Here is a 23,800-nt window from a genome sequence, read left to right as displayed (position 1 = left end):
GCTCGCTGCTGCCAAGACACGACCTGTGCCTACCCACAGAGAGAGATCTTGGGGACTTTCCCAATGAAATGAGGTGGTGGCAAAGTCAGGATGTGGCAATGCCAGTCTGACTGGTAGAATTAGGACTGGCTTCAGAAGGGGGTTTTTGCTCTTAACTTCCTTTTGAAAATAGGACTTTGACTCCTAAGTCAGTAAAGAGCTTTTAAAAACATGAGCTTTAGCCCTTTTGAAAACCGCAGCCTTGATCCCTACCACCAGTAATTTGCATTGGTACGGTGTGAATGAAATTAGTCCAGTAAGTTTTCTGGCATTACTTGCTTACTCAGAAAGTCTGACTATCTAGTCCTTGTTGTGTCTGAATTCTTTTTTTCTTGTCTCCAAACCATCTGGGGCAAATGGGGTTTAATCCTATGCAGGCCTTTGGAGTTGGATTTTTTTCTTTTTTTTTTTCCCTCTCTTTTTCTTTTCTTTTTTTTTTTTTTTTCCCCCCACTATCAGACCTGAGGCATTTGGCTTACAGCCCAGGGTGAAGAAAGAGAAATAAGGAGGAGAGAGGAAGATTCTGACTGAAGTGGGAAAATCAGAGAGAGTGATGAGCACACAGAGGCAAAGGACAGAAAGCTGGCTGCCGTGGAGGTGGAAGAGTAGTGGCAACATACAGACAGAGGGTGTGATGGCACAGACTGAAGGTCATATCCATCCTGGGACTTGGTGGAGGAGAAGGGAAAGCCGGAGTGCAGCCAGCCACAGGTTCTGGTCAGGTCTGGCATATCACTGCAAAGAAATAATTGGATAATGCGCTACCATCTCTTCTTGCATTGCTATGAGGATGACACAGGGCCGACTAAAAAAGGAGGTAGAAACTAGTGAGGGAAACACAGGAAGAAAAAGGAATAGGCTAATATAGAAAAAAAGAAAGGATATGCTGCTAGGCTGAATGAGGAAAGAGAGAAAATAAGAGAGAGAGAGAGAGAGAGGAAAGAGTCACAGCAGCAGAAAGTTCAAGTGGAATATGATTTCCTTAATTCTCCAATCTTTCTCGTACAGAGGAAAATAAACAGCATTTGCAGAGAGAACTGACGAAATCACTGATTTGTGTGGCTCAGCCCTTTCCTTGCAAAGGGAGCTATAAGACAGGGATTTGAGATAGCTATTTTTTAAATTTAGCATTTGGTCTTTTGTAGGGGAAGGGGTAGACTTTCAGGGCTGATTGTGGTCTAGAAAGGAAATAGATTGTGGTGTAATTAGGGATGAGAAGAAAAGGTAAAGGCTTTCCTATAGCCTCTATGACCTGAATGTGGTGGGAAAGATTAGGGTTGATGGATATTTCCATAGCAAAAAATGCAGGTGTGTTCTTAATTTGGATTTGCTTACCTGAGCTAGATAATTCAGATTAAATCAGATAAACCAAAGCAATTTGAGAGCCCTCACTGTTATTTTAACCTGAATCGGCCAGCCCCAATTAAAAGTGCATATTTGTAGACTTGCCCTGTGCTAGGCAGCCATACCCATGTTCTTACTGGCTCCGGGAAGCATCTCTGTACAGTCACTGTTGGAGGGTTAGGCTTTGGCTGTGCTGCAAGCCCTGAGCTCTTGTGCGTAGCTGTGCTGGCCCAGGAGCAGACTGAACTGGAGAGATTGCTCGAGTTGCCCAGGATCAGACAGGGAGTCTGGCAGAGACAGGGACTGAGTGGAGGCCTCTTGAACTGCAGCCCAGCGCGTGGGATTGGATAAGCAGAACACTTAATATTGGGTTTCTGTTGAGAATACGCACAATTATGAACACTAAATTTCTTTCCCAGGAGCATTCCCCAGTTCTGATTTAAAAAGTACCATTTCCACAAATATTCCTGCCAGAAAATTAATTTGTTAAAATATTCGTTGAAAGCAAATATGGAAAGGGGGCTGGCACACAGCTGAATGTTAAGGATTCAAATGAATATTAAATCTCTTTTGCAATAGGACATTCCTGTCTCTAATTATGACTCTGGGTGAGTAGATGACTCTGTAAAGTCACTCCTGGAAGGTGTACATACAGCAATCAATGTGATAACAGCCTTGCAGATCGAAGTGGGTGGATGACTTGAGCAGTATGGTAATGACATATGGAGCCTTCCCTATCTTGGAGACGAGTTCCTGTCTAGCTCAGATCAATAGTGGGGTGAGCATTATTGCTTGTGGAGAAGCTCTGTAACACAGACACATCCAGAGGCTGTGATATGTTGGGAGATGCTGGCCACAGCCCTGCCAGGTCCAGGAGCAGCCCAAGGCAGGAAGCCAGGCCTGAGCAATTAGACTCCGTGGGCGATAGCCTCCTGTTGAGATACTGGCACGGATGGGAACTACAGCGAGAAGGGGGTGACCACCTATTCAAACAAACTCCAGGCTTCTCTTGGTGGCTTTCATTTAAGGCCAGACCACCCTTTTAGGTACCTGAAGCACACACAAGATTTTGGGCTAAAGTAAAGAAGGATTTTGAGATGTAATGGCCTATGATACACAGGACATCAACCTGCATGACCTGAGGGTCTGTAGGCTGTGGAGAAGCCTGCCTGGTATGGGCTGGCCTGCCTGCACCTATTGCAGTAGAGCTGTGTTGGTTCCCAGTAGCTGGGCTCTGGTGCTGTGTCCACAGAATCCTGCCCAGTACTCATAGCCAGCTGCATGGTGCTTGTGGCAATTTGTCAGGAAAACAGCTCCCACCATCTTTCTTTTTTTTTTTTTTCCCTTCTGTTTCCCCTTGCCTCTTGCTCCTTTGATACTCGTATAAATGGTCTTTTATTTTATGATAGTCGGCTTTGGTTTTACCTTCCTCATGCTATTCATTTTTCTTTAGCCACTTTCACTTTACCCTCCTTGCTTCCCTGCTGTCCCCACTCCTTTCCTTTCCTTCCTCCACATTTTATGCCAGTAGATGGTGGTATTCAGCAACTTCTTTGAGTGCCAATGTCGCTCCCTTTGTCACTAGCTGGCAGTCCAGCTCAGCAGTAGGAAGAGCTGTTAACGTGTGCAGGAGTTTGTCCGTGGCTGGGTGACTGTCTCAGTGGTGACCTGCATGAACAAGAAGCACAAGTTCTGCTAAGTTACTCTTTATTTTCCTTCTTGTAGGCCTGTGAAAGAGCTGTCAAATTGACAGAGAGTCCTAAACATCACCAGGGGAAGCAATTATTTGTTGTGATGTATGGGATTTGGGAGAACTTCGTGTACACATTTCTGTGGGGTTACTCAACCAGCTGGCAGGGGCTGATGTTGGTTTTGTAGCCTGCTGTCTGACAAAAAAATTAGGGCTGGAAATGAGGGAAAATATTTCTGAAGAAGATTATCACTGGTGAAATAGTAGGTCTCAGGTCTGGATGCCCAATGCAGGATAATTGGATTATAAAAAATCAGACCCCTTTAAACTATCTTGTGTCAGGCACCAGAGAATTGAAATTCATGGTACTTCAGCAAGTAAGTTCTCAGCGAGCCTCACCCCTGCTTAAGGGCAGGATTTGCAGCGAGAGGCTGGCTGAGGGTTTTCCTCTTATCATGGATAGCATAATGGGACTACACGTGCTTTGCACCATGTGTGATGAGACCAATGAAGAGCCTTAATCCAATATGACAGCACGCTGCTCTGTAGGTAAAGGTGTGGAAAGCATTCTCTTCCACATCTTCCTTTTGTGTGCTTTATTAATTCATGTGATGTCTGTATTCCTCTTTGGAAAGGATTTTTATACCAGGACGCTGGTGCTTATTTGAGTCAATGGGAAGGCTGTATAGAAGTTATAGAAATTGGACAGAAATTATGTTAAGGATTAAAGCAAGGATTTTCTAATTTGGTGGTGGGAGTAGTGTGCAAAATTCCTCCTGAAAGAGGATGGGCAGCAGTACAAGCAGCACATGTACTTTCTAGGTGCTGTCAGTTCTTGTTCAGCTCTGTGAGGCTTCCTAGCCAGCACTGGCCAAAGTTTTTTTAAAAAATAAATGCTTTGAGTGTGAAACTCTTCTTGCCTTGCTTTTAACATCTTCCTGTAGTTCTCGCATGTTCTACGTGTAACTTTGCAGCTCTTTCCATCCCAAGCTCCTTTTGGGCGTGCTTGAGTGGGAATAGCGTTTATTCCTTTTCCGAGTTTGGAATTTGGACTCCCTTCCTATGGAGAGCTCTACTCCAGCAGCAGATCTGAAATAAACTTGCTTTTTAATATTGAGATTATCATTAGTCAGTTAAGAGTAGCCAGAAAATAAGAACTAAAATGTTGAGGTGGTGTTGTGGTTTAACCCCAGCTGGTAACTAAGCAGCACCCAGCCGCTCGCTCACTCCCCCACGGTGGGATGGGGGAGAGAATCAGAAGAGTAAAAGTGAGAAAACTCGTGGGTTGAGATAAAGACAGTTTAATAGGGAAAGCAAAAGCCACACACACAAGCAAAGCAAAACAAGGAATTCATTCACCGCTTCCCATGGGCAGGCAGGTGTTCAGCCATCTCCAGGAAAGCAGGGCTCCATCACACCTAACGGTGACTTGGAACACAAACGCCATCACTCCAAATGTCCCCCCTTCCTTCTTCCCCAGCTCTATATGCTGAGCACGACGCTTTATGGTGTGGAATGTCCCTTTGGTCAGTTGGGGTCAGCTGTCCCGGCTGTGTCCCCTCCCAGCTTCTTGTGCCCCCCCAGCCTCCTCGCTGGTGGGGTGGGGTGAGAGGCAGAAAAGGCCTTGACCCTGTGTCAGCACTGCTCAGCAGGAACAAAAACATCCCTGGGTTATCAACACTGTGTCCAGCACAGATCCAAAACACAGCCCCATACTAGCTACTGTGAAGAAAATTAACTCTGTCCCAGCCAAAACCAGCACAGGTGTGATGCTTTGATAAGCTTCTGGCTGGAAAATTACTGATTCAACTACATGGAAAAAACGTGGAGAAACCTGAAGTGGTGTGCTATTTTGGGTGTCTATTTTAAGAGATTTTGCAGGTCTCTGGTATTCAAGAGTTGCTCAGTACTTACTTTCTGTAACAGGTTGTTTCAAACTTTTTTACCTGAGAAACAAATACTTTGCTGATCTGAAGAGTCACTTGACCTTAGAACCCTTAAACATAAACCTTAGAAAGACCTTGTGTCTCACTGCAAGAATTGCTGTGTTTTCGATGCCCCAACCTGTCATTGAAAATATGCTTATCTCTTTTTAGTAATGTACCGCAGGAAGGTATCTTGTCCCAGGAAGTGTCTCTCTTTCTTTTTCAGTTGCAGCACACTATTGTTTCTTGTTCTAGCAAGGAGTGTTTCATAGCCAATGTGTCTCCTTCCCATTCTTTCTCCCCTTTGTCATTCCCTGGGGCTTTACCAGCCCAGTTGATAAATGTTCATCAGCATACTGTAGATTACCTCATCCTAAGATAAGAACTCAATACACAATTACAATCCTATTTCTAAATAACAGTGGGCCAGGCTGTAATGCCTTTACTCTTCCTAAATAGCACCCACAGTTCACTAGTGGAGTGGCCTGAAATCAAAATGCTATTCCGTGCGGGTAAGAATATTCAAACTGAGCCTCAGAGTCAAGTCTGATGGATTTTAATTCAGTATTACTTTTTCAGTACTTCCCTTCTTCAATTTTCATCTGGTTTTCATGGATATATTCCACGGATTGCTGTCCCACATCTGAAGTTCTTTGAATATCTGTAAAAAGCATGTTCTCCAAGATCCCAAGATGAATGATACCCGTGTCTCCTAAATGTTAGCAACGTTAATAATGCTGCTTTGTCTCCACATGTATTAGCAATAGGACTGCTTTAGAGATGTCTTTTCCATGTGGAAAAATACAATTCAAAAATCCCTTCCTCTGCTATTTTTGATGTATGTTTTATCCAAATTTTTTTTGCGAGAGGGTTGCAACAAGAAACAAAAGCAAGAAATAATATAAAGGGGGATTTCAACATCTGAAATAATGTTTTGGTTTTTGATCAAAGTTACTTTCTGATCCACAATCAGAGTGTTTAGTTTGGGATTTTCAATGAAATTGAGTTCTCAATGAAAACTCCAAAATTTTGTCAACAGTTGAACTGTGTTAGTTGAAGAAGCCAACATCCTTCAGCAGAAAAATCTTGCCCAGTTCTAATCAGCAATGCTGGAAAAACTATTGGATTCTGCAGAAGTCCCCTTCAATCAATGAAAAGACATAGTCAGCTCTGGACTTGCTTCTGTTTATGTAACTGTGGCCAACATTGCTGCTGTTCTATCAAATGATCCTGCTGAGAACAAACCTTCCTCAACGTGGGGTCAAAATTGCCAGTGGTGCATTATAGCATTGATGGAACAGAGCCAGCGTTTGTAACAGTACTGTCTGCAGACATGAGATTGATTTCCAGAAAAACATCTCAGGACAACTGAGAAACATTTCACAAATCCTGAATCTAGCTCTCCTTTGGAGGAGAGAGCTGTAGCATGAGTAGGACCCATTTCTAACCTATTTGCCCACCCTACTGGAAGCAGCAGACCCCATTGTGGAAGCACGTGTGCTGGATACTGGTCTCCCTTGTTCCCTGTGCTGGGTTCAGAGGGATTGCTCCTGAGCAAGGGCTTGTCCATGTGAATAATATGTCACAGACAAGTTTCTAATGAGCTGTTAATTTTAGGACTCCTGGCTAATTGCCAGGTAGACACGATTGACTTTATAGTAAGTGCAGCTCACTTCAGCCACTAGAACTGTCAACTAGCATTGCTAACCCAAAGCATTAACAAGTCATGAGTCAAGCCTCTCAAATCATACCACTGGTTAAAAATGATGAGATTTTGTAAATAATGCCTTCTGGGGTTTTATTTGACTGGTGATTATTTGGGTTCATGTTTCTGTATTTCATTTTCTGCAGCTGTGGGAATTTGAGTTTTACTATTTTGTTTTTTCTAATAGGAGCTCTGATCATCAGCCCCTAGATTGTCACACCCATGTCTGCATTCATAGGGTCTTCGTAAAGGTCTTACAAATAAAATTGGCAGAGAGGCTTCTGCCTTCTGGCCTCTCAGATTTTACTCCTGAACTTGAGCATAACTTGCCCTGAAAATTTTGAAGACAAGCATCTGGGGTAATTTGGAAGATGCTTGGTTTAGACATTTCCAGGTTATGGGGCTGGCAACTCCTTATCATTCTAACTTAGTTCACATGGCATGAGATAGAGATTACAATCTAGGAAATTATATAATCTTGTGAAGATTATATGGTCCAGTGTGAGTATCATCCATGTTAAGTGTGCCAATAAAGCCTGCCATGCTTTCTTAAAATGTATATCAGATACCGGCACATCGTGCTCCCAGTGAAGGCAATGAGGAGAACGTGAATCCTCATGGGGCACATCCAGCATCTTTGTTAGGTAATTTGCTGCATATCTACAAATACATAATATATTTTAGATGAGCAGCTCTGAGGAATCCATGTTAAGAAGATATTGGATGGTTTACAATATTCTCTCTCAGAGCCTATTTCTGTAAAACTTTTAAATCATTTCTTAGTCAGACCAAATTCAACAGAAGTTTTGCCTGGGTAAGGAGTGCGGAAGGGATCTCTTGAGGGGCTTGGAGGTTTTCCTGCAGGTGAGCACATCTGTGTGTGAGTGCATCCTGCAGTGAATACTTTATGAATCGCACACATCTTTCAGTTCAAGGGGCAGACTATTTCCGAAAGGATGTCTGAGTAGGTCAGCTCTTGTGTAATATTCCAAGCTTATTGAATTTGGGTTTTGGTGAGCATTGGGTGAGGAATAGCAAGTGGTGACACCTGTAGCAGAACATCCTGTGATATAATAGGCACTACGATGTCCCTCCTAAAAGGGATTCTTTGCTTTCCTCACAGGTCTTCCTTCTTCCTAGCTTTTATCCACTTTGATATTCAGGAAGGCGTTCTGCCTGAAAGGCAGTTTTTGTAGTAGGGAGGTACTAATGCAGGGCAGAATGGAAGGCCACGCCATTATTTTCTCTTTTTGTTGCTGACTGTTTAAATAAAAGGGATTTCCTTTTCAGAAAGTATCATTATTTGATAGTTAAGAAAAGCTGAATAGTGTCGGGATGAGGCTCCCCTTCAGTGCTTGCTCTCCCCATTGCACCTCTGCCCAAGATGAGGAGCCTACATAAACCAAATGAAGCTGCAATCTCTCTTTCCAGGTTGGAGAAGGCAAGGGAGTAAGTACTTAATTCCTGCTGCCTGTGACTTATTGGTAAAATGCCAGTTTTTGAAGAGTCCCAGACTTGCTCTGGGAACTTCTCTGGTAACCAAAGATGTGCAGGTGGTTTCTCTTGTATTCCAGGACTCTCCAGGTGTGTGCAAAGTATAAAACAGTCACTGATGCTGAAGAGATATTCACGCCAGCTCCTGTCCTTTCATCTGAAGTTGGTAAGGAACCTCCTTTGAAAAGTTTTTTTACAAGAAGAAAGGAAGAAAGTCTCTCTCAAGGATCAGTGCCACCACAGGGAAAGGAAATGGCTCATAACACAAGACATCTCGCATCTCCATCTCTTTCATCCCCTACCAGAAGCCCTACTGTACTTCAGTGCCTGAAGTATCCTCAAATGCAGCATGTACTATCTTGTATTAGGCTTCTCTAGATACTGTAACATGCAAGAGGAGCTTCAAGGGCGTTAGACTGAAGTCAGGATAGTGGTTATGTGGTGGATTTCATACCCCAAACCCACTGCACTTGTGCAGAGAAGTCTCTGTTTGGCTAGCAGGACTGAGAACAGCAGCAGATGGACATTTGGGGGTCAAAGCTTTCTACAGGGAAATAAAGTAGGACTGTTTTTTCTCAAGACAACCCTCTGTGAAAACTCTGAAATTCCATCAAAATGCATGGCTTTTCTGAAGACAAAACATCAGATTGTTTCCTAGGTCTTTCTTATTTGGGTTTTCCTTTTCCTTTTGTCAAAAAAATTATCAGCGGGACATTACTGCATTTAAAAGCACAGGAAATGTTTTTGTTTCTTTAAACCTTTTGGTAGAAAATATTTCTCACTTTCCTTCTAGTTGTGATCAGAATCTCATCTGCACTTCTCAGGTGTTATCTATATCTAATCTGAACAGGCACAAGGAGATACTTGCAGCTGTCACATTGGCAGATGTATTTGAAAGCATTCCCTGGAACAAACTCCGTGCAAATCAGTGGTGGGGGAAGGGAGAGTAAAATTTAATTTTAAGCTCTTTGGGAGAGGCACTGTCATTATGTTCTGTATGCATTAAATGCAAACACAGAACAGGTTCAGGTCTGTGGCTGGTGCTCTTAGGTGTGACAGCAGTACAAATGAAATAATAATATCAAGTAATCTCAGCTGGTCATTAACCCTGCAGTAAATGCCTGTTTCATTTGCCAGGTAGGAGCACTGAGGGACCTCAGCTAAAATTGGCACCTTATTGTGCTAAGCACATACAGGCACCTAATTAAAGACAGTCCCTTTCAATGAACTATTTTTTGGTATAGATGGGCAACACAGATAAAGGACGGGAGTAAGAAAGCATAATTATCCCTGTTTCACAGATGGGGAGCTGAGGAACTCTGGTCACACAGGGACTCTGCCGTGGGTTTTCTGTGCTATCCTGGAGACATGCTGTGGGTTAGCAGGGTCTTACACCCTAGCCCTGAGCTTCAGCCACAAGACCATCCTTCCTCTGCAGAAGGATGCATCGAGTTTCTTGTTGCTTAAATAGAAACCTCAATTTACATTTTCCTTGTTCCTCTTTAAAAAAAAAGCTCCCTGACCATTTTGGTTTCTCTCATCCTCTCAGACTGTTAGTCATCATTCAAAATACACACAATGATTAAAATGAGTCTGATCATGTTCAAGTACAATATTTCAGGGAGGCTACTTGGTATGACTTGCATGAGGACGTGAAATGCCAGAAGGACCAGTGCAATCAACAGCAAACTTCTGTGCCAAAAAGAGTGGGTGGGGTCATGTGCCATATACAAGGGATTCATAAATGTTTACTATAATTTGCTGCCTGGTTATATTTGACCTCTGTGGGTTGGCACACGGACTGATTTATTGCATCCATGCTATCCTAATTACTAAGGACACAGCTGAGAGCTTTTTAAAATTAAAAGTGACTTATTTTCCTCAATTACTTAAGTGCAGAGGCTTAAGCACATAGGCAGTTGTATTTTTCTATCAAGAGAATATATGATTCGTATAGCCAGTTACACTTGTTTGTGGTTCTCCCAGATGCTGGACTTCAGGTATGCGCAGATGCAGGCACTCGACACTGGCTCATACAGATATGTTTACCAAGACTTTGCAAACTTTTCTTTCCCCCACTGCTGGTCCTGCTTACAAAACTTTGCTCTTCTGGGTCCCAGCTGGAACTGGAAGGCAAAATGAGGAAAGTCTCTGAAAGGTTGCTCCGAGTGTTTTTCTAGCCCAGCTGGATGCAGGTATTATTGGAGACCTCATGAGAAGGATTATTCCAACAAAATTTTCACCCTGGCTTCATGGACTAAGGGATACAAACAAGTTTTAAATAAGTATCCAAACTTACGGTTGCTTAGCCAAACTCAAACACTGAAGCTTTTGATGCAGCCCTGCTAACGCGTACATTGTTGGACCATTTCAAATGTGTGACACTAAACAGTTATGTAGCAGGTCAGCAGGAATTCACAAGTGCTTGGACTTAATTTTTTCATAGTTCTCATTTTGAAAATGTGTCTGAATAATCAGGTCCAGACATTAGGGAAGCTGGTGTTCTGTCAGCTATAGCCCTGTCTTGACTTTTGCAAATTTAGGCAAAGATTATGAGAAGCAGTTTGCAATTTGAGGTTTTCTGTCTGGGACTTGAGACTTCCTCAAAGGGTCTAACTTTCAGAGGCCCTTTCAGTGTAGCCCCTAAAAACTGAAAAGTCCAAATTGCTCTTACCTTTCTCTTACTTATTATTGCACTTCTGTGTACAGATAAGGTAGATAAACATATCTATGGATCTGAATTTGCAGATGCTCCAGCTGTGCTAGAGCATAGTTGCAGAATTAGGTACTTACAGGCTTTATTCTTATTTCACATTAGTCATGCTCACATATAACTCAGCTGCAGCTGGTGGCATTTCTCTTCAAGTCAGGTAGCAGTGCAGTGCAGTGATTTTCAGCGTCTGGTTCCAGGACCCCAAGCATCCTCCGCAGGATCTGTGACAAGTAAAACACTCAGTAGAGCAAACCTGTCAGAAGACATAAAGTCACTCTAAAGATGTTCACATCTCTTCTGTAAGTGGAAACAAGTTGTAAACTCTGAACTGGTGTGAAAAAAGTGGTAATTCAATTTCTGTAAATCTCCATGGTAGCTCATCTCATGCTCATTCCAGGATTTAAAATACGTAATGCAAATAGCAACTTCATACAAAAGTGTGTTTCTCTCCCTTTAACAGATCACTTGTTGAGAAAGCAGCTAAAATAAATTCAATCTATCCCAGTCCTAAGTCTATCTTCTCTGCCAGAGCGTGGGGATGAAAGGGGGAGACTGAAATATCACGGCGTTTGTGAGCTACTAACAAAACTACGGCTGCTCCGGAACAAAACAGGCAGGCTGCAGGCAGGGAGGACCACCTCAGTACAGCCTTCCAGCCCGCCTTGCTTCTCGCGCAGCTAGTGCATACTTCTGACAATACAGCATAGAGAGAGGAACCGTCCCCTGGTCACCGACTGTGCACCTACGTTGCAACTGGGAGGCGTGATTGCAGCACAGATAATCAAATAACAACTGGCTTTAATCTTCACAGGGTTTAGGGCAGGCTGGACAAGCCTGCCCGGGATGCGGCATGCATATTCAAGAGCTGGTGCCTGAACACTGTGTCTCCGCTGCTTAAGGTATCCAAAGTAGCTAGGTTGAAGCTGGTCAATGTGTTGCTGTCATGCCTTTGACTGCGAGGTGGACAAAGTCACAGCTGCAAATTAAGGTGTTGTAAGTTAACTTGAGCAATAGGTATTCTTCATCCAGAATTACTATCAAGATGCTCCCAGTTCTGTACAAGCCTCAGGTCCCATTGCTCTTACTGCTATGCAGACAGGCAGCAAAACCAGCACCAGTTCCTGAAGGACTTACAGTCCGAATGTGCAGGACGCCTCTCTGTACAGGCAGAGATGGATCTGACAGTGGAATGACTTCTTCATGGTCACACCAGAAGGCCAACATGATCTGGAAACTTAGACCAAATTGCCAGTCCAGACCCAAAATAATAACAACAAATCATTTTCCCTAGATCATTCACTGATAGCTAGGATCTGTTTATAGACCTATGTTACAAAAGGTATTAAATACAGAAGACCTGATCATGGAGAACAGAAAAGCACAGGAAAGGCAAAAAACATTTGAAACTTGAGACAACAAAGGAGAGAAAACTAAAGTGTTAAGAAGTAAATTTGGATGATGTGTACACAGATACGCCTGGAATAGGGAACTGCATCTGTGATTGTACAGTACCAAAGGAAGAAGAGAAGCATAAAGAACACGGAGCTTTCAAACAGGCCCCTGTAACAAGTCAGAACTAACCCTTGGAGGGAGATTGGAGGGAAATCAGCATTGTAGAAACCTAGAGAGCCAGTTAGTAAAGAGTCGTGTAATTAAACCTCGAGTCCAATGGCATCAGAGTCCTGCATGAAATCATGACTCTACTGAAATCAGTGGCAAAAATCCCAGTGATGTCAGTGGAGCAGCTCCTGGCATCTACCCATAGCCATCTCTACTGGTTCTGCTCATGAGCTGCGGGACTGTACGTGGTACTGTAGTCTGCAGGAAAAGCAAAGGCTAGTAATAGGTGGCTTCACGTGTGTGCTGAAAGCAAGTTTTTTCAGAAACATGGCTTTTTGATTAGGTGTGTTTCTTTTGAAAAGCGCTCGCTTTCTTTGGGAAGTGCCACTGTCACATCAAAAAATGAAACTCTTGAAAAACAGTAGGTTTTCAGCTGAAGTAGATGACCATCCTGGAAAATGTCCTTTGTCTCAAGAACCTAGCCCGTGGAGTCAAAGGGAAGCACAATTCCATTTCCGATGGGACACTAAAGACACCATCTTGAATCACAATATTAAGGTATTGGCTAGAATACTGCAGTGATGTTTTACCTCCACGTCCAATTTTTCAGCACAAAACCCCGTTCTGTTTTGTGAGCAATGCAGAAACCAAACTCGGAGGCCTGCTTGGACAAAACCCTGTTTGTCCAGCTGCTGCACAGGAAAAATCCGCTTCTTCCCAGGATAAGCCAGCATCTTGCAGCCTCTCAGAAGGTGTATTGTCACCTCTCCAAGGGTAACAGCACCCCAGGCTGAGTCCCTGGATGCAGGAATTGGACCCGGGACCGACTGTTGCAGTCAGTAGAGGGGGACAGAGAGCCACACCAGGAGACGAGCCCGTACTGGGCTTCACAGCTTCGTTAGCAGCTGTGTGAGAAATTACATTTTGTTCTGTGTTTTTACAGTGACCGATGCACTGGAGTGTTGTTGGTCTGTGAGCGGAGACCCTGTATGCTTTGGTAATACAGATGGAGAATGCTATTTCAACAAAGGAGCGTTGTTAGATAAACCTAACTTAAAATAAAGGCTGGTTTTGCAAAGCAAATTCAAAGCCGTGACAGGCAAGACTTTTCATTTTATCTGCTGCTAAAAGGAAGATGCTTCAGGGCCTATCTCCAAAGGGAAAATATGTGCTTATTTAATTGCATCTTTTCTGGCAAAGGGAGAGTGCGTTATTATTATTTATTATTATTATTGTTAGACATATTAGAAAGAGCTATATGCTGTAATATCCTTCATTGCAACCACATTGATTAGCACTAACTGAGAACGTAGTATAATATTAACGCGAGGCGCACAGGACTTGTTTGGCCTGTCCTGTTTGTTACTTAATTACGCATGTATAAAGTAAGAGGCACAGCACCTGTAGAGATTCCCAGCACCTCCTGTTAAGCTGAGGCAGGAGCTGCAGTGTATGAGAGCAGTAACCAAATCCTGCAAGCATGTTTACATTTTGAACTTACCAAATCTTCCCAAGTGGAATGCAGGGTCCGGTTTCAGCCAAGGAACTGTTAGCAGTGAGTGAGAGTTAATGGATCAATCTGCTGTCTCTTGTCAGTGCTTTTACTGTTGACTTCTGGAATGTGTTTGATGAAAAGAAAGCAACTTCTTGAGACAGAAGATACAGATGTAGCATGTTAGGGTTGGGACCTACATGAACAATAAAGCAATGTTATCAGTGTTTCGCTTCCCCAGTGCTGCTTGCCAAAACTGACAATAGAATAGCAGCAAAGCATTTCTTTTTTTAACTACCATAACTGCACATTAACCATTTGCTCTGATTCTTTTTGGAGACACAGTCAGATGTTGTACTGGTATTATAAGTGAAAGATGCCAGATATTTAAATGGGAGCACGTTGCACAGGCCCCTGTTGCCTTTCTGTGGCCAGTGGAAGCTGCTTTCTGAAAAGCTGAATTAAAATGGAATTTGCAGGATCGTTCAGCCGAACCAAGCCTGCTGGCTCCCTGTGCTTTACGTGCTGCCCACCAGCAGAACGCCCGGGCACCACGCGAATCTTATGGGATGCACTCGTTCTCCCCGTATCCCGACGAGGCAGGCTGTGACCCAAATTGCAGTGTAATTTTGAGGCATGTGGGTTGTACCCACCCAGCAGGACGCAGTGCTGTGTGGAGATACCCAGGCTAGCTCTGAGCGTGCTGTAGCTGGGAATGCTGTGGTGAGAGTTATCCACAATCAGATTATATTCCACCCTTGGCTGAATAGTAGACCAACACCAGGATATTGCTCTTCTACCGGAGCCAGGTTGTTAAGAGTTAGCTCTGATGTGCCCACTCGGTACTATGGATACCCTTGTGCTGTGTAGACATAACCACAGAGGCTAAAACCCAGATCCATTGAGGTATTTAGGCTTTTAACTCTCACTGAAATGAACAGGAGTTAAAAGCCTAAATACCTTTGGGGATTTGGGCCTAAGTGGCTTACAGAAAGCCTGTAGCACAGCAGAGACTCAGATATTTTGACTCAGAGGCTAGTGCCTCCGATACGAAATCATTCTTCCTCTCTACATCTGGTAGCAGTTTGCATTCACATTTCCCAGCTCGGGCCATCAAAAATATGCCCATGCTTAGGACAGGAGGTGAAGAATAATTTAGGTAATTGAAACTACAGCAGGAATGTGGTTCTGTCAGAGGGCTGTTGCCTGACCTGGAATTTAACCAGACAAGTAGGGCTTGGGGAAACTGCGCGCCAGCTCTCGCCTTTCAGGTGCACTGAAGGCAGTTAGTTTCTCTGGTAGAAGGGGGATAAATAGTTGAGCTTATGTGTCTGTTGAAAAGGAAGCCATATTGCTGAGAATGAAAGCAGGAGACTTGCCAAACACTTGCCTTGTTATCCACATGACTGTTTATCAGTTATAACTAGAGCTGAGCCAATAATTCTTAATGGGTAATTCATATGATGAATATCTCCCCCTTACACTATGTTTGAATGGTGTATGAACCAGCCATTACTTTCAAATATTTATTTACTAGTCACAATTATTTGTTTAATACTGTGAATAATTCATGGTTTGTGGAATGTTTTCAGGCAGTTCTCTGAAAGTAGCCAATACCCAGGCTATTTTCATTGGGCAGAGAAGTAAATGTCGCCTTTTTCTGATTACGCCAGTGTTAACTGAGGATAACTTGAAGTCAAAAGGCTGGATCCTTCACTGATGTAATTTGGCATAGCTCCATTTTTTTCAATTGATTTCAAATGACCGGTCTTAATTCACACCAACTTACTAGATGGTCCTGAAAAGAAGAATTGTACGAAGGAAGAATGACTCCCACACCATATTGTCCCAGGACTGGCTAAATGTACTGCATTTTACAGTCACAACTTTTCATTAAAATTCTCATATGTATAAATTCAAAATTTACCTTTAAAAATATCATTCAATATTCATATCTCAGTTGCTTATTAATGAGTAGCTTTGCAGTAAATTATGCTTGTGTGATTGTACACACAAAGTGACAATTTTTGCAGAAATAGTCCGACTTCAGTGTTTATTTGCAGGGCAGGCGGGGGAAATTGTTTTGAGAACAAATCTGTGGCTTTTGTTGAGGTTAACCTGAAAAAAATTTCTTGTTCAGTGTGCAGGACTTTGCAGTTCCAGTATTACTTTTACCATTACAAAATCTTCCCTTATATAAGTCTCACTGACGTCAGTGGAGCTTTGCCACTTGTATTTGCCTTATCAGATTTCCAATCCTTAAAGCTATTTTAGAAGACATTTTTAACTACATTCTCTGTGGTACCCAGCTAATGATGGGAAAAGTAGAGCAGGAGATTGTGTTGGATTGTGTCTCTGTGAGTCTCGCACCAATTGTCTGTGGTCTCCAAGGGTTGTATGTCAGAAGGATTTTGCTGGAATACTTCATGCCCTGTCTGTATCCTGTATCTGTCCCTCTCTGTCCCAGTTCCCTTCATTGCAATAGCAAATTATACGTAGTGATACCACCAAGAGAACCAGGGATGGGTTAAAGGCTTGGTCCCTAAAAGTAGATTTCTAGGTTGTTTCCGTTTCCAGATTTCCAGAGCAACACATCAAGCTTGCACTCAACATCGCTGCAAATTTCCCAGCTGAATCTCTACATATCTCTGTTCCTCTTTAGTGTTTCTTGTCTAGCTATACAGCAAAAATTGACATGCTGCTACTCAGATTGCCACCATAACGTGGCTGTGGTCCTGGCAGCAGGATCCTTGTGTTCATAGAAACTGATCGTTAACAGCGCTTCATAGGGAGAAGTCTCGTGCTTTTCTTTCTTCTCTTTCGTTCTTGCTTTTTGGTACTTCTGCTCCACTGATGATATGGCTCCTAGAAATACAAAAGCATAAAGAAAAAAAATCACATTTCAGAAAGATCTGTTGCTTTTTTTGCTGAAGTAGCACAACCAATTTGGATGTTAAAGAATCTACTCAGACTAAATGTCCAGGTGCGTGCCATTGCTCACTACACGTAATTTACTAATGAGTGGATCCAGACAAACAAACTGAGGATCCAGCATGCCCTCTGGCTGCCTATAAAAACAAGGGAAGATAATGAAGTGCTGTGAATCAGGGCCTTTCTGTAGCAGCGAGGCATGAAAAAACTGGAACACAACAGCTTTTGCTGTTAGGTACCAAATATTATCTCAACAGTTCTGTAACCAACCAGGGGGGCAAATCGGTTTCACAAACCTTATTAGATTAGCACAGTTGGCTGTTTAATATTTTTCATGTCTCAGGTTTCACGTTTCTGGATGTCAACGAAAGTTTCCATTGTGAAATTTGTATATGTTTGGTTTTTGACTGTGCAAAGGTAAGCGTGATTCTCAGAAAGGCACAGCTACTGACCTTTCTTTAATTACAAGCAAATGCAGGGGGTTGATGGATATTGCCATACTGTTGGTCTCTTCTGTTGAGTGAACATTACTGAACAGCCTTCTGAAAAACAGTGGTGTCTTTGTACTGCGGGCTGCAGTTCAGTAGGAACACACCTGATTACACCAAGCCCTTTTTAAGCAGAGCCCCGCACAGTGTCAAAGGAAAATGTTTTATTGTAAGTTCAGGGAAGAGCAGATGCATAGAAGAAAGGTCAAAGAAGAAGAGAACCAATTGACCTGCTAAAACAGAGCATCTTTGGGGATTTTTAGCAGAAAACCTCTTTGTCTTCCAACCACCATGATGGTGCAACCTTCAATCAGAAAGAACTGCTGTGACCTGAAAGATACGATACCTTTTTATATGAAGTCCTTCCAGCCAGTTCAAAGGCAGTAGCTCTTCTTCAGCCATGTACTGTCATTACAACTGTTTCCTGGACTGTGATTCAGGGCTCAGTCCTGCAAACACTCGGTTTCCCATTTATATTTGTATTTGTATGACTCTCACTTCCTGAAGCACAGTCCTCAGAGACGCAGGCTTGTAAAATTGTCCCTATTGACGGAGTGACGGAGACGAAGAGCACACACACACCGCACAGGGGAGCTGGCTGCCCATGTGTTGGTACAGCCACACAGTGCAGTGCTGTCTGGGGACCCTTGTGTTGGTCCGGTGCAGACCTACATCAGGGTCGTGTTACGCTGGGCTATTTCAGCAGGACAAAATAGCCTGGGCATAGTGTCACGCTGACTTGGTTATACTGCTGTGGCTCTCGCCCTGTAGCTATGTCAGGAGATATTTGCTCAGAAATCTCTGAAGCATTGGATGGTCAGCAGTGCATGTGTATCCCCAGGCACTTGTCCATGCCCAGGAGGGAGATGCCTCTAAGAGGGGGACTGGCATTAGCATTTTATTTGAGATCAACAGCGTGCTTCTGAAATGAGTCTCCAAGTGATCCCCACTTAACTGCACATTTATGTTGCAGAGCAGTCGTGGAGGACATGAACTGGATTCCGCTGGGATGGCACTAAGCTGGTGGATGTGCTTCAGGACTGCATCTGGCACGGGACAGCTCACGCTGGTTGCTGCTGCCACTAGGCTGCAGCTAGTCTGAAGTAAAGCATGTACAGAATGGAAATGCACGGTGTGGATGTCAGGTCCTCGGCACCAATTGTTTCTCTCTATGTATCCATTCCTCTTGTTCTGCACTACTTGCTATTATAGATGTGGTCAGAGGTGCCGCAAGTCCCACCTCAGTACATTGACCCTTCTTCCCCTCCCCTGGGCTGTGCCATTCAGGCCATTTTCAATATGTATGTAAGACTTTGGGAAATCAGGTTTACTTTGATAAGACTCTCCATATGCTTACAGTGATTTCTGTATGTGAATACCGTGCTGAATAGGGTCTGGTGGGTCAGATCAGGCAGCACAAAACTTAGACCTCTCGTACAGTTGCAAAGCTATGAGGTGTGTAAGGGGCAAGGGTGAATTTCTTTCTTTCTCCCCTTGTTGTATGGTATCTGATCACATCTCATGATAGTCCCCTTCCCCTTACTTGCACTCATATAATTACCAAACATTGCTCTTTCGTGCTGCCTCTGGAGACTGACACTGTTGAAGCATGTAGTTTAACTCTCCTATTGACCCTCTGGGGCAAAGATAGGAAGAAAGACTGAAATTAAACGTAGGTGGGGTAGCAATGATAATTATGTTGGATCATAACTTCCACTGATCTAATTAATGCCACCTAAGTTGTGGCTTGTGCAACTGCCTTGATTTATTGGTTATATCCACAGTTCGCAGAATGACGTTTTTGCAGAAGGCCCGTGGCTCTGATACACGGAGCGATAGAAGTCATATTTCATGAACTTCATGCGGTATAGTTACGGTATGTGTAACAGTTTGAAAGGTGCCCGTTCTGTGATGCTATTTAGAGGCACTGTAAATTGGTGATCCAGATAGGATTAATGATGTAGGCTGTACAGACCAATTAATTTGTTTCCAGCCAAAATCCCTTCATGCTGCTCTCAAAATTACATTTTCCTATTGAATCTAGTATAACAAGCTCTAGGTGTTCCCAGCATTAAGTGACAGTAAAAGATGACTCTCACCTAAGTTCCAGTTTATGTATTTGTTTTATTACTCAGGATATGTCTGGATTTTACAGCTGAGTATGTTAGGAATTTAGTTACAAGTTGAAACCGCTTTATAATGCGTGGCTATAAAGATCAAAGGTTGCAAAACCAACATTGGAGAGCCAGGTCCTGCTCTTCCAAGGCTCATCAATCATGACTTAGTTCTGGCCCATCTCACATAATTTTCCACCATGTGCTGTCATTCGGACAAATGTTTACCCATAGCAGTAGACCAGAGACTCCCACAACTCTTACGCTAAGTGTTGCCATCGGTTCCTGACAGCACTTCTCTTTTTCTACTTACCTGGTATCTCTTTTTCCTCCTCAGTTTTTTTCTTTATCTCACACTTGATAATTTGAGGTATGTGGCTTCTGCTAGTGGCACACTGGGAGTTCTCCTTTCTTCCAGGTGGACAAAAATCAAGATCAATATAAGATCAAGATAAAGATCTTCCTTGGTTCCCCCTAGGTATCTCCTGAAGACCATTAAATTTGTACTTGCTGAAGTTCTGCAACCCTCTGCCAGCCCGTGAAGCAGAAATAAGGCGGGAGAAACCAAAATGAAGGCTTTATCCAGCGAGTCTGACCATACACTCCTATCAGATAGGTCACTGAAGGAAGAGTCGAGGTGAACCAGACTCTTTTTGCACCACTGCCATCAGTCTGCTCTATGGCACTTGGCAAGTCACTTTATTTTTGGTTTCCCATCTTTGTTTCTCTTTTAATTGTGAGCTCCTCAAGTAAGGGGCAGTCTTTTGCATAATGGGGCACCCACAAGCCACAGTCTTAGGAGGCTTCTTGATGCCGCTGTCACAGAAAAAATTATCCTTGTGCAATTCATCATCCCAACTTTGCCCGGGAAAACTGCAACGCCTATTATGAGTTTTCTTATGAAAGATTCCTTGGTGGGAGGTATAAGAACAACTGGTAGGTACTGGGATCACTGGCAATTCTGGTTTTTTAGGTCTTCCTAAATGAATTTTTCCCCAAGATATTAATTCTGTCAGAAACTAAAAAAAAACTTTAAAAAAAAAAGAAGATTCATTTTGTCTCAAATAAAATAAATTGTGCAATCTGAAACAAAACATTTAATTTATTAGTTTTTGAAACTTTTTAATTTATTTATTTCAAAAAATAAAATGTATTTAAAATTAAAGCAGCTTTTTGAATGGAGAAATTCAGACTTCTCTCCAGAAATATCTAAATTAAATATTTAAATAAAAATTAGCATTGGTATATTAGATTTAGCATCAAAACGTAACAGCTGTTAACCAGGTTTTAGTTTTGCCTACTTTGGTGACAGAGTTTGAGAAAATCAGCAGCATAAAATGCGTTTTAATATTTTTGAGACCTGGAAGTTTTCCTTACTTCTGTTCCTGAAGGAACTTTTTGTGGAACTCCAAGGAGTAGATTGAGTTTATAGTCAGTTGTCATTTAAGTTACAGGGTTAGAAATGAGAATTAATCTGAACGGCTGTTCAAATGACTCATTTGTTTCCTTTCTGAAATGTCTGTTTCTGTAGATCCAGCTTCGGTTTTCTCACCCCATGCTGCCCCTTGCTTGTAAGGATTGCTAGGAAGAATAATGATTAATGTAATTTGCTTGTTATTGTGGCTGTCACTGTCATAGTTGGAGGGTTAGATGCATATTTGACAATGAAAATCCAGGTTTTCCGAAATGATTGGTGAGCCTAGGTACTTGGTTTTTTCACTGTCCTGTCTTTGGATATGTGAAAGAAGCTCAAAGCATTAAGCCTTAATTTTTTACGGTGCCTGAGAAAAGAGTCGCAGGCAGAACTGTTTCCTGTTCTACTGTGTGCCTTTGAGGGTGCAAGAAAGTTGGATCAAAAGGGAAAACAGCAAAAAACAAAACAGGGAAGCATGGTTGCATTATCATTCTGAAGAAGCATTTTTATGCAAATGCATGTAACAGTTAAAATAAAGCTCATGTTATGTTGCGTTTGACTTTTGTAACTGTTGGGGTGTGACAGGATTTAAACTTTTCATGGCATGCCAAAAATATTTCTTAACATAAAGTTACTTTGACTAGCTAATGTAATTATGTCCATTACTCACAGGGATTCCACTTTGTCCTGTACTTTGTCTTATTAATGTATTTACTGCTAGCGGGAGCTGGGGCCAGTGTTGATACCAGCATTCAGATGTTTCTTTCTGCTGCTGTTCATCCCTGAAGAGTCTGCCGGAGGTTTCGTGGAGGAGGAGGATAGGCATCTGGCTCACTTGAGGGCTGGGAATGACAGGAGCTCCCGGGGTGGGGTAGGGCTGGAGGTAGAGGTAGGATTTGAGCTGGCGGCTGCTGCAGAGCTGAGGCAGGGGCTGGGCGAGACATGCTGGGTGAAACCCCTATGGACCCACGAGCTGTGTCCCCAGCTGGAAGGAGCCCTGTGGATAGACTGAATCAACTCTGGCTGGGGCTGCTGGGCTGGCTTGAGTGGGGAGCGGGTTTGTGCCGGTCCTCAGGCATAAGGTTATGGTGGGGTCTGGAATTGGTGCTGGGATGGGCCTCTCTGCCTGGATTTCCACCTGAGGCTGGCTGGGATTTGGATTAGAATTTGGCTGTTTGGCTGATTTCATTGAGGATTAGGTTGTATAGCATTGGGTGGGATTTTTAAAGACACTCAGCTAAATGTCCTTTTACTTGCAAGAGGGCAAAGTTATTTCTCCCCATTGGTCCCCATAACTTCTGAGGGAGCTATTTTTCTGTCCCCTCAAGGCAGAGCCCAGATGTCCAAGACACACATCCCCTGTGAACACAGGACCATGTGGGTGCACCTCTCCCTGCCCTCCTGGGCAGGGGTATGGGCAGATGAGGAGACCTAGAGCCTCAAGTTAATTTAATCTGTACCTGCCTCTGTAACTACGCCTGGCTTCCTCTGACCCAAATTACCTAACTCAGTTGGTATTTCCTTCCTCATATTCCTTCCCTTACATCTATGCATCTCACCTGCTATAGTTTAACTGGCTGCAGTGGGGGAGTTGGGGAAACTGTGTGCTAACGCTGCGCCCACCTCTGCCCTTCTCCCTGCCTGGCTTAGAGAGACACTGTGTAAATGGAATTTTTAATATCAAAAGTTTCAATTACAGCAGGAAATGTCAGGCCGACAGAGTGCGACTGTTCCAGGTTTCCCATAAGGAATACTCCCACCCCTACTATTTACCCATATGGAAAAAACAACCTCCGATGGTATTTTTTTAAGTTCTCAGGTAAACGGAGCTGAATGGTATCATCACATACACGGCAGGCTTTCTACAGGAGATGAAAAAGTGTAAATCATAGCACAGGGTCCAGAGCCTTTACAGTGCCTTTTTCATGAAAGAAAATCCCAGGATACAGGCTAAGTGGGATGGGGGCTGTTTGAGAGGCAGCTTAACCTCTAGCAAGTTAGCAGTCTCGGGGAAAGAGGAACAGGATAGAAACATTGATCTCAGGGCAGGAGATCATATGGAAAACAGCATACAGAGTGGCACGTACACATAACGCTGGAGAAGGTGGGTTACAGAAGGAGAGCCTTACTGGGCTGCTTTCTAGGAGATGCGAGTTGTCAGTGCAATGACCAGCAGAGCTGTGCACCTTCAAGAAGAGCCTGGCTCTGTCTTCTTGGTACTGTCTCTGAGGTAGCTGAGACAAGAATAAGGTCTCCCCTTCATCTTCTCTTCTAGAGGCCGAACGAATCTAATTCTGTCAGTCTCTCTTTGGTCATGATGAGCTCCAGCTCCTGATCATCTTGGTTGCTCTCTCCTTGATTCATCCAGAAAATGTATCCCCAACATGTCTTGCAGGTCACTAGGCAGTATCAAGCTCAGCTTTTATTGGAAGAAATGTAAGACTTTTGCCATGGCCTCGGAGATCTCCAGTGGTCTTAGGTCTTGCTTCATAGTGCAGAGCCACTGCTGAGGTGGATGATACAGCCACTTAATTCACTACCACTCCTGCAGGGACTCCATCATTTGCCTCAAGCAGGAACAGGTCATGCTTTTAATGACAGTGTTCAACCTGTGGGATTGTCTTGGACATACTGGTTCCTGAAATCGCAACTGGGGCTTCCAAAAAAGCCTGGAGAACTTCAGTGGTCAAATTTAATCAGTAAACGTGGTAAGGAATTTGGCACTTAAGTCGCCTGGCTCTTCAGGATAATTCAGTGTATCCCAAAATCAGGCTCAGTCAGCATATTGTCCAGCAGAAGAGTTGTCGCTGTTGAGTTTTCAGAAGCGTTTAAGCTCTCCAGCCTACTCAGCAAACTGCTTCCTCATGGGAAGTGTCTGTCTTCATGTGTGC

General features: G+C 43.2%; 1 long non-coding RNA gene across 1 annotated transcript in view; it reads left to right on the top strand.

The window, feature by feature from the left end:
- The window catches only part of LOC142407435 (uncharacterized), a 221,570-nt gene that overhangs the window by 180,366 nt on the left and 17,404 nt on the right, over nucleotides 1-23,800 (top strand). The gene's annotated exons all lie outside the window — the stretch shown is intronic.

The sequence above is a fragment of the Mycteria americana genome, chromosome 3 (assembly GCF_035582795.1).
Source record: "Mycteria americana isolate JAX WOST 10 ecotype Jacksonville Zoo and Gardens chromosome 3, USCA_MyAme_1.0, whole genome shotgun sequence".
Taxonomy (NCBI): domain Eukaryota; kingdom Metazoa; phylum Chordata; class Aves; order Ciconiiformes; family Ciconiidae; genus Mycteria; species Mycteria americana.
Note: the sequence above shows the minus strand (reverse complement) of the source record. Positions and strands in the feature narration are given on the sequence as shown.